The 13,923-nt window shown below is 37.1% G+C and overlaps 1 long non-coding RNA gene across 1 annotated transcript in view; it reads right to left on the bottom strand.

The window, feature by feature from the left end:
* The window catches only part of LOC116269758, a 30,409-nt gene that overhangs the window by 16,212 nt on the left and 274 nt on the right, over positions 1 to 13,923 (bottom strand). The window lies entirely within an intron of this gene.

The following is a 13,923-nucleotide window of genomic DNA, read 5'->3' as shown; positions in this document are numbered from 1 at the left end:
GCCACCACATGTGTATATCAGATGGCCAGCAGTGGTGGACTGGCCCAAATCTGTGTGTCCAGTGATGATGACACTGATATGACTCTATTCTTTTCCAATTTGGCTTTTAGGGGTCATCCTCAGGACACCTGTGTTCTGGTGGCAAATCCATTGCAGGAAGTCCAAAATGTTTCTATGTAACACAAGTTTTAGAGGATGCTTTGCAACGAGAGTTCCAACAAGAGTTCTCAAAAACAAGTTTGAGAAACACTGTATACATGATGAAATATGGTGACATGAATGGCAACTTTTAGAGAAATTCTTCTGTTACAGATATTGACTTAGCTCAGTGTTTTCCAAACTTATTTAATTTCAGTTCTTGTATATGTATGTACATGTGTACATATGCATATGTGTATAAATATGCACATGTATATTTTATTTAAGTGTGTCTGTTGCTTAGGGTTCTCCAGAGATACAGAATCCACAGTACACACATACATATATATACACACATACACTCACACACATATATCCTACTGATAATGATAGGTAGATAAATGGACTGATACATAGGTAAAGAGAGATGGAGATAGAGACAGAGACAGAGGTAATGATTTTAAGAAATCAGCTCACTCGAGTAGGGGGCTGGCAATTCTGAAATCTGAAGACAGGCTAGCAGACAGGAAAATCAAGCAGGGATTTCAGTCACATTTTTGAGGCAGAATTCCTTCTCTGGAAAGCTTTATTTTTTTTTTCGCTTTAGGTCTTCAATTCATTAAATGAGGCCTACCCAAGTTATTGAAGGTAATCTTGAAAGTCAACTGATTGTAGATGTTACATCAAAAAACACCTTCATAGTAACATGTAGACAAATATTTAACCATCACTGTGTATGTGAATGTAAATAAAATTTACATCTACCTTGTGGGAACCATTACTTTGAAAAGCGTAGTTTGTAAAATACAACTGAAATCCAACTGCCCCTTGATGGTGAAAGTAAGTTTCACCTGTTCAGATCAAAAACTTGCAATAGAAAGTTTTATTTTTAATACTGTCAATCTCAAAACATTTCTCTATCTTCATATTCTCATTTTTGTTTTCTTGATATCTCTTAGGACTTACTTTTGTATTCTTTTCTATATCCTTAGAAATTTCTCAAGGGAGTGACTAGTCCTACTTATTAAAATGCTCTGCAGTAAAATTTTATAAATGTTCGGCCTGAAATCTTTAACAAGTAGGTTACTTTGTAGAAAAAGTTTCTTAATTTTTAACTAGGTTAAAATGCATGAGACATACCTGATGGTCATAGGTATTTTCTATCATATTCTATCAGAGAGCAGGATCTAGAGAGAATGGGCCAGGCTATATGCAATGGTCCAGTTATTCATTTCTAATAACAAACCACTCAAAAACTTAGCAGCATAAAATGACACCATTTTATTATACTCTGTGGTCCAGGATTCAGATTAAGCACACTAAGGATATTTTGACTTAGCTCCACAACATCTGGGACATGAATTGCAAAGTTTAAGAGATAAGGTGACTGACATGCTATGAGTTCAAACATCTGAAGTGGGAGGATCCATACCTAAGCTTCTTCACTCACATGTATACCCCCTGTCATCGGGTTACTCAAAGCTTTCCTCAGATAAATAATCTATTGACCAGATTCACTACTCCTGAACTCTTTATGTGGCTTAGGTTTCTTACATAATGGGGCCTGACTTCTTAGATGGAACATCTCCAGAGGGAATGTCTAGAAATGAGCTTTCCGAGAGACCAAGGCAGGAACTACATGGCCTATGATTTAGTCTCAGAAGTCATATGACATCACTTCTGACAAATCAGTCAAAATAGCCACAAGCCCTCCTGGATTCCCAGGGAGGGAACACAAACCTTGACCTTGAAGACAAGGCAGTCAAAGAATTGAAATCTGTGATTTAAAGCTTCCACATATACTCTTCATTGGCATTAAGTTTGAGGTAAGAGTAAAGGTTAACCAAGGTGGAAATTTCAGGAAAAAAAAGGGGTTATTGTGAGATCATGAAAAGTGTAAGAATCCCACACACTTTTAGAAGAAGGACTAGAGAGATCTCTCAAAATATCTAATCTGTTCTTGTAAAATGTCTTGGCTATTGACTTTTCATATGTTATAAATGGTAAAATACAGTATTTCCAGCCCATCCAAAAGCCCTGAACAAGTTCACCAAAGAGTACTAAAACATGCTTTAACACTAGGAGTTCAGCATCAAATACTGCATTTAAAGTGCCAATTATCAAATTATTTAACACTTAATGAACTCAGATATCTGTACAGTGGGTTTCAGTGTTGTAGAGTACCAGATCTGAATTAGGTTTTCTGTCTTCCCTAATTGCAAGGATATCTAAGAAATGTTTATATAAACAAGCAATAAGATAATATTAAAGATGCTAAAATTAAATAAATTGAAACGTCCCCAGACCTGGCAGAAGAAATACCTGAGACCCATGAAAAATAGTATCTTGGAGGAAAAGATAAGGATAACAATGATATAAACATGCTAAACAACAAAGAAAGAAATGGTATCTACTGGGAAAAGCACAACTAAGTTATGACTGCGGACAACTCAATATCCTTTTGCCTGAACTTGAGGGCAACTGAAATATTTTTCTACTGTGACCGTGTGAATCCATCAAAGCCGACTTTCATTTTAGATAGTAAATATTCAATGAAAACATCTGCAAATCTTTAGAGTTATTTTAAAACATACATATCGAGGTATGTCTATATTAAAACCAGGTTTCCCACACCTGGGTCTTAGCAAGGCAACTTTGCATATATGAGTTTTGGGGCAAGATCGTCTCCTACATTTTTCATTTTAAAAATAAGAGTAGGAAGAATTTTCTCATGAGGATCCTCTTAGTGTTTCTACAGTATCTTGGCACATAGCATATACTCATCAAATATTCCCCACTTAAGCAACTCTCTCTTCTCAGGTTTTAGTTTCCCTATTAACAAAAAGAAAGGGCCCGGCGCAGTGGCTCACACCTGTAATCCCAGCACTTTGGGAGGCCGAGCCAGGTGGATCACGTCAGGAGATTAAGACCATCCTAGCCAACATCGTGAAACCCGTCTCCACTAAAAATACAAAAATTAGGTGGGCGTGGTTGTGCACGCCTGTAATCCCAGCTACTCGGGAGGCTGAGGCAGGAGAATTGCTTAAACCCAGGAGGTGGAGGTTGCAGTGAGCCGAGGTTGCACCACTGCACTCCAACCGGGCGAGAGAGTGAGACTCTGTCTCTAAATAAATATAAATAAATAAATAAAAAGAAAGAACATGATGTCTAACACTTGTTCTTCCAGAGTCCAGGGGAATAAAACAAAGAGGTAATTCTTGATGAAGACAGACGAATGGTGCTCAGCAGGGTGATTTTGCTGCCCTAGGAGACATTAGGTAATGTCTGGAGGCATTATTATTATTATTATTTTAATTTTCAAGGGAGAGGATGGTGGTGCTACTGACATCTAGTGGGTAGAGGATGGGATGTAGCTAAACAGCCTGCAAAGCACAGAGCAGCCCTCACAACAAAGAATTATCCAGCTCCAAATGTCAATAGTGCCGAGGTTGAAAAACCCTTGATTAGAAAGTTCTTGATAGGGAATCTTGATAACATCAAAAGCAAATTTGATTTTACGAATCTGCGATTCATTTCTATTGGCATAGTTATCTGGTCCAAAAAAGATACATCAGTCTTGATTTGAGTCTTAGTTCTGCTTGTTTTCAGTCTCTTTCAACATCACAGCTTCAATACCTGCCACCCACCAAGAAGGCTGGTGGTGGTATGCAAAGAGGCATTAACTGAGTTCTCCTTATGTATCTATTAATTTGTGAGTGAAATATATGGAAACTAACAAGGCAGAAAATGGTTGTTAATGTACATGCCAATGTGCTTAATGATCCAGGAAACAAGTTCAACTGGGGCTTGTCAAGTGAAAATTATTCCACTGGTTGACCTGTCCATAAACACAAAGAGGCTGAGAGACTGCAGAAGACTGGCCAAATACTACTGCCAGCTGAGGAATGACTTTATTAAATAAATGAATGGAAATCTCAAGTAATGAATCTTTGATAAAAATTATCTGCTCGTGTGCTGGTGTAAGAAGCAACTATGCAGTTACTCTAAGCAGCACTTCTTTGGAAGTACTACTGGCTCGGTATGTGTCTTACAGCACTTATTTGAGAAAGTACATAGGTTCAAAAAACAGGATCTGAGTTCAAATTTCACCTTTACTACTAACCAACTTCAATTTGTTACTCGGTAAAATGAGGTTAATATTAATGTGTCATGCCACACAGGGTTATTATCAATTTTAAATGATGTATTAAATATAGAATGCTTAGCATTTCTCATGGTTCTGGACTATAAAAAAGAGTTAAATAAATGATACCACCTCACATATATCAGGTGCTTGATGAAAGTTAATTCTACCTTGCTCTCTCAGAAACTCTCAACCCTCAGGACCCAAATAATTAATTTAAGATCTTCAGATGTGGTTGGAGTATTCTAAATTATGCTGAAATAAGCGATGCATTAAAATACTGCTATTCAATAGTTTTTTTTTTTCTTATTTCATCTGTTGAGAAGTAGGTGCTTTTTGTTCACCCACTATGTATTGGAAAGATCCTTATTAAATAACTAAAAGATAAATGTTTTGTAAATTCAGTTTTGTGTAGACTCAGAGACATGATTTTATAGCACTGTACTGGCCTAGTGCAAAAAAGCATAGGTTTTTAAATTCCAGAGATGAAATTTCAACTTTAGCTTCACAATTTAATTAAATCTGCAGCTGAAATTCCATAAATTCTCTGAACATTTCACTCATAAATTGTGGATAACATTTACTTCATAGCATAATTGTAAATATTACAATAGATTAGGTAATTAGAGTATTTTGTATAGTGGCAAGCATAAAATATTACATGCTTTTTCTCATTGATTGCTTTGGAAAATGAAATAAGGTTATTAAGTGTAAAACTTCTAAAATAACAAATGATCAAGTAATCAACTGATCAATTCTCCCTTCTTCTTTAGAGGTATTTAAAGCATGCTGTTGGCCAAGCACAGTGGCTCATGTCTGTAATCTCAAGTTTGTGTGACAAACCCAAGAGGATCACTTGAGGTCAGGAGTTCCAGACCTGTCTATGCCACATAGCTAGACTTCATCTCTAAGAAAAAAAAAAAAAATGATAAAAGAAAATTAGTCAGGTGTAGTGGTATGTACCTGTAGCCCTAGCTACTTGGGAGGCTGAGGCAGGAGGAGCACTTGAGCCCAGGAGTTCAAAACTGCAGTGAGCTATGACTGCATGGCCACACTGTAGCCTGGGTGACAGAGAAAGACCCTGTCTCTATAAAAAAAATAAATAAATAAAGGTAAAATAAAATGAATCATGCTCTAGTTACCTCATATTTTGCAAGTTATCTACAAGATCAAAATCAATCATTGGGTAAGTTTATACAATGCCAGTGTGGACAACCCATAGATTTGATGAATCCAGAAACAGGCCCCCAAAATTCAAAAGCAAAAACACAATATCTTTTAAAAAGGGCCCATCAATTGACTAAACTTTTCACATTGCAGCCAGATGTTTTCACATCCTATTGACCCTGTTCAGTCTTGTTTAGAATTATTTTTTTCCTAGTCTTTCATTCAATTAATACTCTGGGATGGTTTGTTTTTTTGTTTTTGTTTTTGTTTTCCTTTTTGAGGACTTCAAAAACAAACATGTTGGTAAGCATAGCAAGAAGGAAGCGATAAAAAGTAAGAGAACCCACATATAAACTACGGGGTATCCCGCATGAAGAATGGCAGAAAAATTCAAAATACCTCACAAATGTGGAAGTGAGAAGATGGGGGAAGGCTTTTAAGTGTTTACATTGTATTTCCTGCGCATCTTAAGCCCATTTTATGCAGACACAAAGGAAAACATGGAATTTGTTTTAGATAATTGTAACAGCACATTGGCAGGGCACGGTGGCTCACACTTGTAATCCCAGCACTTTGGGAGGCTGAGGTGGGCAGATCACGAGGTCAGTAGATCGAGACCATCCTTTCTAACACGGTGAAACCCTATCTCTACTAAAAATACCAAAAAAATTAGCCGGGCGTGGTGGCGGGTGCCTATAGTCCCAGCTACTGGGGAGGCTGAGGCAGGAGAATGGCGTGAACCCGGGAGGCGGAGCTTGCAGTGAGCAGAGATCGCGCCACTGCACTCCAGCCTGGGCGACAGAGCGAGACTCTGTCTCAAAAACAAACAAAAAAAAAGTTAAGAGAGCCAGCGAGGAGCCAGTTGTTATATTCTGTTGTACAACAGATAATGGAACATTTGCCATGTACTTTTAGGAGAGGTGCACATCAACTATGCCAGAAGAGACCTCAAATACCCATGTATAACTGGATCCGAGTTGATTTTTCTCATTCCCCTTTTCATTTTCTCCCTCCCCCACTTCTTTGCTAGATTGAGGCTAGGGAGAAGATACACAATCTGTCCCAGCATCTGTCACTCTGCCTACCCTTTGTTCATTGTTTTCCTGTTCTCCTTTAATCTTGTGACGTGTAAAGCAGTTTTTACAATTTTTTTCTGTCCTAAAAATAACTTAGTTTATTAACCCAACACATTTATGTTAAAGAACAGGGCCTCAGCAAAATCTCATTTTCCACCTCTGCCCTCTTATTAAAATACAATGGAAATGAGATGGAGTAAGGATGACTGTGCTCAGAATCACCAAATGGAATTACGTGAGCTTAAAGTCCAACAGAGCTGGTTTGAAATCCTGGATTTAATACTTAATTGCTGTGATATTTAAGCAATTTTATTAGCCCACCTAAGAGTTGGTCATCTTGTAGCAATACTTCCTTTCTCCAAATTTCATTATAATGAATTAAAAGAATGAATGTAAGTAGAGTTGTCTTATACTTATGGAAGATCAGATGCTAAATTAAAAAAAAAAAAAAAACAAAACAAAAAAAAACACAAAAAACTGTATTTGCTTTGTCCAATAATAAATGATCAACTTATTTTGTGAATCCAAAAATATTTATATCTCAATGGTAGTGGAGCTGGTCCCTGAGGAATTGAGAAAGAGAATGGTAAGTCACCTAAGTGTGTAAGAGTTAAGGAATTAGCAACTCAGGTTATTTATTTTCAGGTTATATATCTTAACATTTTATTATCTATCTACATTGGTGTAGTTGCTTGCCCTAAGTGAAGATGTAAATACTATATTTTTCAATTCCCATACCACAACTCACAAAAACAGTAGAGAAATTTCCAGACATGAATAGCAGATTAAACATATCAACTGGCACTATATATGTATACATACACACACACACACACACACACACACATACACATATACACATCAACTGGCACAATGCTGCATTTGTGGAGGGAAATGTCTTTAGTAAAAGGATTGCCTGGCTAGGTGAGTTTAAGTTTAAATAATATATTTAAAGTACTACATATAAAAAGTATACATAAAATTTAGATAGAAGTTGTTAAAAGAGGAGCAAGGATGGGAGAGGGTACAGTATAAATCCGACAGGTAAATTTTCTACAAAGCAATTTCTTTCTTGTGGTAGATTAATTTCTTGTGGTAGAATTATGGAAGTCATTATATGAAAAATAAACATTTAATTTTACGTTCTCTTTACTGCTCAAGGAAAACACTCTATATCTCAGAGCCCCAGCAGAATCTTCTACGCATCCTGTACCTTTTTTCTATGATTTACACAAATGTCAAAAAGAGGCCAATATTCACATCTGAGCTGGCACTAACCAGAAAGAAGAAAGAGCTGTCTCATGCAAGTGACAGAATCCAGCAGGGTTAGTATCTCAAAACAAGAAAATATTCTGAGAAATCTTGAAGATATTAGACTTCTCAGATAAAGTGAAATGGGGTCTCCAAGCCATTTTAATTAAATATTGAAAAGTCAGAAAGACCGTACCTGGCATCTAGAATACAGATACAATTCTTTGGGATGGGGTGTGTGTGTGTGTGTGTGTGTGTGTGTTTTAGACATGCAGTGTTACTTGGTCGCCCAAGTTGGTGTGCAGTGGCATTATCATAGCTCACTGCTGCCTCAAATTCCTGGGCTCAAACGATCCTCCCGCATCAGCCTCCCCAGTATCTGGGACTACAGGTGCACCACCATGCCCAGGTGATTTGTAAAGTTTTTGTAGAGATGGGATCTCTCCATGTTGCCCAAGCTGGTCTCAAAGTCTTGGGCTCAAGCTATCCTCCTGCCTTGGCCTCCCAAAGTGCTGGGATTACAGCCATGAGCCACCATGTCTGGTCTCTTGATAAGTTTTTAAAATAGAAAATTTGTTCTTTAAAGCAAAATAATCTCATAACAAATATGATTAGAGTCTGTAGTGACAGAGTTTTAATTCAGGAGTTCCATTAGGTCATTGGAGAGGTAGATTCTTTCAATTTTTTCTGGATGGCAACCTCAGGATGTTGGCCATTTCCTTAAAGTTTTATAATGGCTGTTCATTTTTATCAAGCATAAAATGGCCTTTAACTTCTCTAAACTGTGAAAGAAAGATGTGAATCACTTTTGCTTTCTTTCAAGCAATATTTCATTTAAATAGAAACAGTCTAATGATTAATGTGTAATGATTGAGAAGTTCATTTTGCTTGTCCAAAGGATTGCTTTGGTACCATTTATCCAAACTTGAACACACAATGTTAAAAAAGTTTTCTGTATCTATGAAACATCTAAAATGTGACATTTGGTTCTCCAAAGGTAAAGATCAAAATCAAGGGAAAATATGTACTTAATACTTAGGAAATTACTAAGTTTACTTGTAACTAACTTCAGGAATATTTTAATTCAGAGTCTTCTGGAGAAGGAAAATAACAAAACAAAAACAAAACAAAAAGCAACCTGACAACGCATTGCTAGTCACAGTAATAAGGCCAAAGGAACACCGTAGGAAACACCCCTGCAGCTTAATCAATGATCAGCCCCGGCACATAAGTCAAAGATGCACTCAATTGCTCCAAATTAGAAATAACTGACGTCAAGAACGGGCTTGATTTCTTGCTGGTTTCACACCCTGTTGCCTGCAGTGACAAAGTAATAAACAAATTCTGTTCCTCCCAAGGCACAAATTTTATTTTGTGTGTTTTTTTTCTACTTGCATGCCTCCCTAATTATGCCACAGCCAAACAAATACATCCAGAGAGACTTTAACAGCAAGGTTAATCTCTATGTTATTAGCTAGAGATGACAATAGTGTAGTAATTAATCTTGTATCATTCAGTTCCTATTCTCTGTGCTACTCAAAGTACATGATGTTATGTATACTACTGCACCTAAAGAGAAAAATAGTTATTTGATATACAGTGGAACTAAGTATTTTACACCTTTAAGTCTTTTTTTTTTTTTTTTTTTTTTTTTACTTATAAATCCCTTTGTAATAGTTCTGCCCATATCTTTGGATATATCAGTTATAAAAACAAAGTAATGATTTCTTTTTGAAATGTGACCTTTCGGAACAGTGTTTTAGTGACACCAAATGATGGTAGTTGAGAGGAAAGGGTTGAGAGTCTCTGAGTTTGCAGTAAGAGGGAAACAATTACAGCTTTTCCCCAAATATTTGTCTAAAATTTAATATTTAAATGTATGTCTTCCCTTCTAGTACCTAAGAAGAAATGCATTTAAGCCACTAATTTGATATTTTTTAAAAAATCATCATGTAGCCAAAGAAATTGTATGCTAGAGGAGACAGAATAATACCGTACTTATTTTAATAGTTACTTCTTTAATCGTTGCTCTCAAGTTGCTGAACAATATTAACCTCAGCAGGGGAATATTCTGTGTTCCTTGTTCTTCAGGGTAGCAAGGCAGGGTTGCTTTAGGAGGGAAATTGTTGACATGAATTAAATGGAAATAGAGTGTTCCCCATAAACCATCCAGAGTGATTCCTCTTCCTACTTTTGACCTATGGAATTTAAATCACAAGGCCAGAAATCTTAGAATGGGATTATTTATCTTTGGAAGACTGATCCCATTCCCAAATTTTTGAAAGAGGTATCTTAAGAAAAAGCATTTTGAGAAATGACAGGAGCTAGTACAGAAGCTTGAGTCTGACATGGTCTTTCTGAGAAAATGTCAAGTATTGAAAGTTAGAGTTCTAGAACAGAACTTCTAGAATATCTATCAGTTGATAAGCACTATGCCATTCTCCATATTTTTACATGACTACTGATGATATTGAGATACTAAATGATTCCGAGTTGTCAAACTGATTGTACTCTCACTATCTGTGACCTATGTTTATACCCTCATCAAACTGAGCCACTTAAGGTCAAGGTTATCTCATTCATATTTATATATTCCTAAATTATTATCATTGCATATGAAACATAGCTAAATAATAATTACTTGTTGAGTGAATAAGTGTTTGAATCAACAGGGGAAAGTTTGGTAAATGTTAAGTAGAACTTTCATGTTCAGCATAGCTGATGTATTCCTATTCTTGGAAGGCTCAAAAGCCTTATATAACGTATGTGGAAACTCAGTCAGAATGTTGACTAACCAGAATGCTTCATTACCTTGCCAGATAACAAGAGTTAGATTTTACAAACTGGTGACCCACATGCTACATTTGGCCACAGGCATGTTTTGTTTGGCCTAGAGAGGCTTTTTAAAAATTTTCAAAGTAGTTGCCAACATGTAAAAATTGGTAGTTTTCACATTTTGAAGATCCAGATTTCCCAGTTCTCTTGGAAAACTCAGAATAACTGGCAGTGCTGGGCAATGTTTCTCCATAGCAATAGTTGCCTGGAGCCCCAAGACTACCACCTCACAGTTGAGATGGATCATGAGACCCCAGGTTCTCCATAGTCTCATTCTGGCTGGCACTCCTTATTTATCCAGGTTACCTGCCTGTTTTGTGTAAGCATCTAAGTTTTCAAATGCCTCAGATAGAAGCTGTATCTTTTTCTCAAAAACGGAAAGTCGTGGTGGAGAAGGGAAGACATGAGAGAAGTCCAATTTTGATTTCTGCTTTATTTTTAAAAAATCCAATCTAACCCTTACTCAAACTCTTTTGTTTAGGAATTCACTTCAACACATACATTCTTTCCATCTCCCTTTGATTCTAACCTAGTGAAGTTCTCCTGTATATTTAGCTTGAGATATGCAGAAATCTCCTATCTGGCATTTCTATTTCTTGTTTCTTTGCTCTACAAATTATTCTACAAGATAGGTCTTGCCACAGGCCCTCAGAGATTTCCCATTCCTGACCAAATTAATTGATAGCCTATGGCTTGCATTCAAGTTCTTTCATGATCTGCTTTAACCTATGTTTGTAACCACATCACTCATAATGTCTTCCCATGTACAGAAAAGGAACTATCCACAGTTTACACATCATTTTGTTTACATGCTTTTATTTATCCATAGGTTTTTCTCTTGACCTCTCAACTTAGCATGCCTAATACTATCACAGTTCCTGGAAATTTTTTACCACTTCTCAGCCTAAAATATTACTTTTAAAAATCCTATAGTTATTTAGAGATCTCTAATGGAATTACTATTTTCTGTTTTGTATTATAGTCATTTGTATACAGATCATATGTAATAACAATAATGAGAATGACTATTCTTATTTTTAACAGAGATAGAAAACACTCAACCAGCATTAATTACAAGTCAAGCACCATTTTAAGTCCTTTGCATATATTAACTCATTCAGTAATCATAACTTTCCTGTGGGATTGATATTACTATCATCTTCATTTTATACAGAAAAAAACTGAAGACACAAAGCAGAAAACTGTCTTGTTAAAGAACAAGGGGTAGAGATGACCTCATTTCAGATTTTATACTCTTTACCACAAAATCATAATTCTCATCAACAAACCTCAAAATGTGCCAGATACCACTGCTAGGAACTTTATTAAGATGATCTAATGTGATCTTCCATATATGGGAACCATCCAGAGAGGCCAGTGTTTGCCCAAATGCTCATACATTTTGATGACAGAGTTTGGATTTGAACTTAAGTCTGGAATTACGAGTCTAAATTACTACAGGTTTCTTGAGAGAAGTTTATTGTGTCTGTGTATCCAAATATCTAGCATATTTTAAAGTGAACAAACAAGCAAATGAGCAAACAAATGTATAAACATCTAAAAGTACCCTCACTCTTGGCTGGCTGAGTGGGCTAAAATGGCAAATTCATCTAAGTATTTTCACTTAAAAAACCTTGCACCTCACATCTCACTTTTTCATTTCTAATTTTTAGCAATATGTGAAGATTACAATGGGGAACCTTTATGTACATTGGCTTTCAATCTGTGGCTTGGATTTAATGCTTTTTTTCACCCAAATGCTCGGGGAATATTGAGAGGGTATGCTGGCTCTATAGTGTCAGCTTAACCCCTTCACATCTACTAAGGGAACAAAACCATTTCACATAATTTTTGAGAAGACATTACAGTTAACGGGTAAAGATGGGTAAGTATATGACACGTCAAATTTTGCTGGCAAGAATTCAGCATAAAAAAATCAGAAATCAGGAACAGCATTCTTTTTGATTGTCCACATGCCTTAAGACAGGACCAATAAAAGAAGTATCAAAATTAGTATCATCAAGAAGCACAGTTGTCTAAGATGTACAAAATATAAGTCCTTCTAACAGTCAGTTATTCCCTGGCTGCCAAGAATGATAAAAGTAGATATGTATTTCTTATGATTTTAGACTTTGGAATAATATAATATATTCAATATATTATATTCAATATAAATATTCAATATAAATATTATAAGAGATATTTGAGCCATTCTTAACAATTAGCATAGTATAAGTTAACAAATTATGATGGAGAGGGATTGATTTGGTTTAGAGCAGTACTTAGGCATGCAGGTATTAGAGATGTAACACTGAAATAAGGAGAGCAGACATGTTGAAAATGATGCATAGTTTAGTAAGCATTGCCATAACGTTGACAAAATGCATGAAAATCATCAGAAAGAAAGTCAAGGAATGCCCTGCCCCTGTCTGAAAGTTTCACCTGCAGTCCAGAGCACTTCTGAAAACTCAATCCCCACCTGCCTGTGACATTCTCTCAGGCTCTCACCACCTATGCATTCCACCTGACTTCAGCCTAAAAGTTCATCTGGTGACCCAGAGATCAGTCCACCCTTCCAATCAGAGCCAGCATCCAAACTCTGGGGTAGCCTGACTCCAGCCCAGCCCCTTCAGGACTTATACACACTGTCCAGTAGGCCAACTAGGGGCCTGAAAACTGGGAAACCACTTACCCCATTGCAACTCTACTGGCACCTGACCGCTTTCTCCAGTGCCTGAAGTCAGACTGACCCAACCAGCTAATACCACCACAACTAACACCCACTCAATGTGCCCAAAGATAGAGCCTGCTCCTTTTCAAGAGTGCTATCGCATTGGAGAAGAGGTGGACCATAAAGCAATCTGTATCATGTTGCGTGATGAAGTTATGCCCTGAATCTACTCCCACAGAATCACCAAACCGGTGTTTCCTGTGGTTCTCAGCCACACTGTAGTTTGGAGATAGACTACAGTATGTGTCTGAACTGGGAGTCACAAGCCCTGGAACAGGGGTGTGATAGAGAAACAGATCAAGCTCCTGCCTATCTAGGACAGGGAGCTATTGCAGCCCCCTGACCTTCCTGCAAAGACCTTAGCACATTTCCACAGAAGCTTCTCCTAGCCATCCTCATCAGGACTGGTTCCTGCACTTGACATTAGGGCATTCATGGGCAAGACAGGAGCTTCAGATTTGCCCAGTGGTGTCTTCCCAACCCCACAGAACAGGAAGCTCAGGGCACTAGGCACTCCACTGTCCAGCCCTTGACCTGAAGCAACAGAAAATGACTCACAGTGAACAAAGCTGAGGTACATA

The sequence above is a fragment of the Papio anubis genome, chromosome 12 (assembly GCF_008728515.1).
Source record: "Papio anubis isolate 15944 chromosome 12, Panubis1.0, whole genome shotgun sequence".
NCBI classification, from domain to species: domain Eukaryota; kingdom Metazoa; phylum Chordata; class Mammalia; order Primates; family Cercopithecidae; genus Papio; species Papio anubis.
The sequence above is the reverse complement of the archived record's forward strand: the minus strand, read 5'-3'. Positions and strand labels throughout refer to the sequence as shown.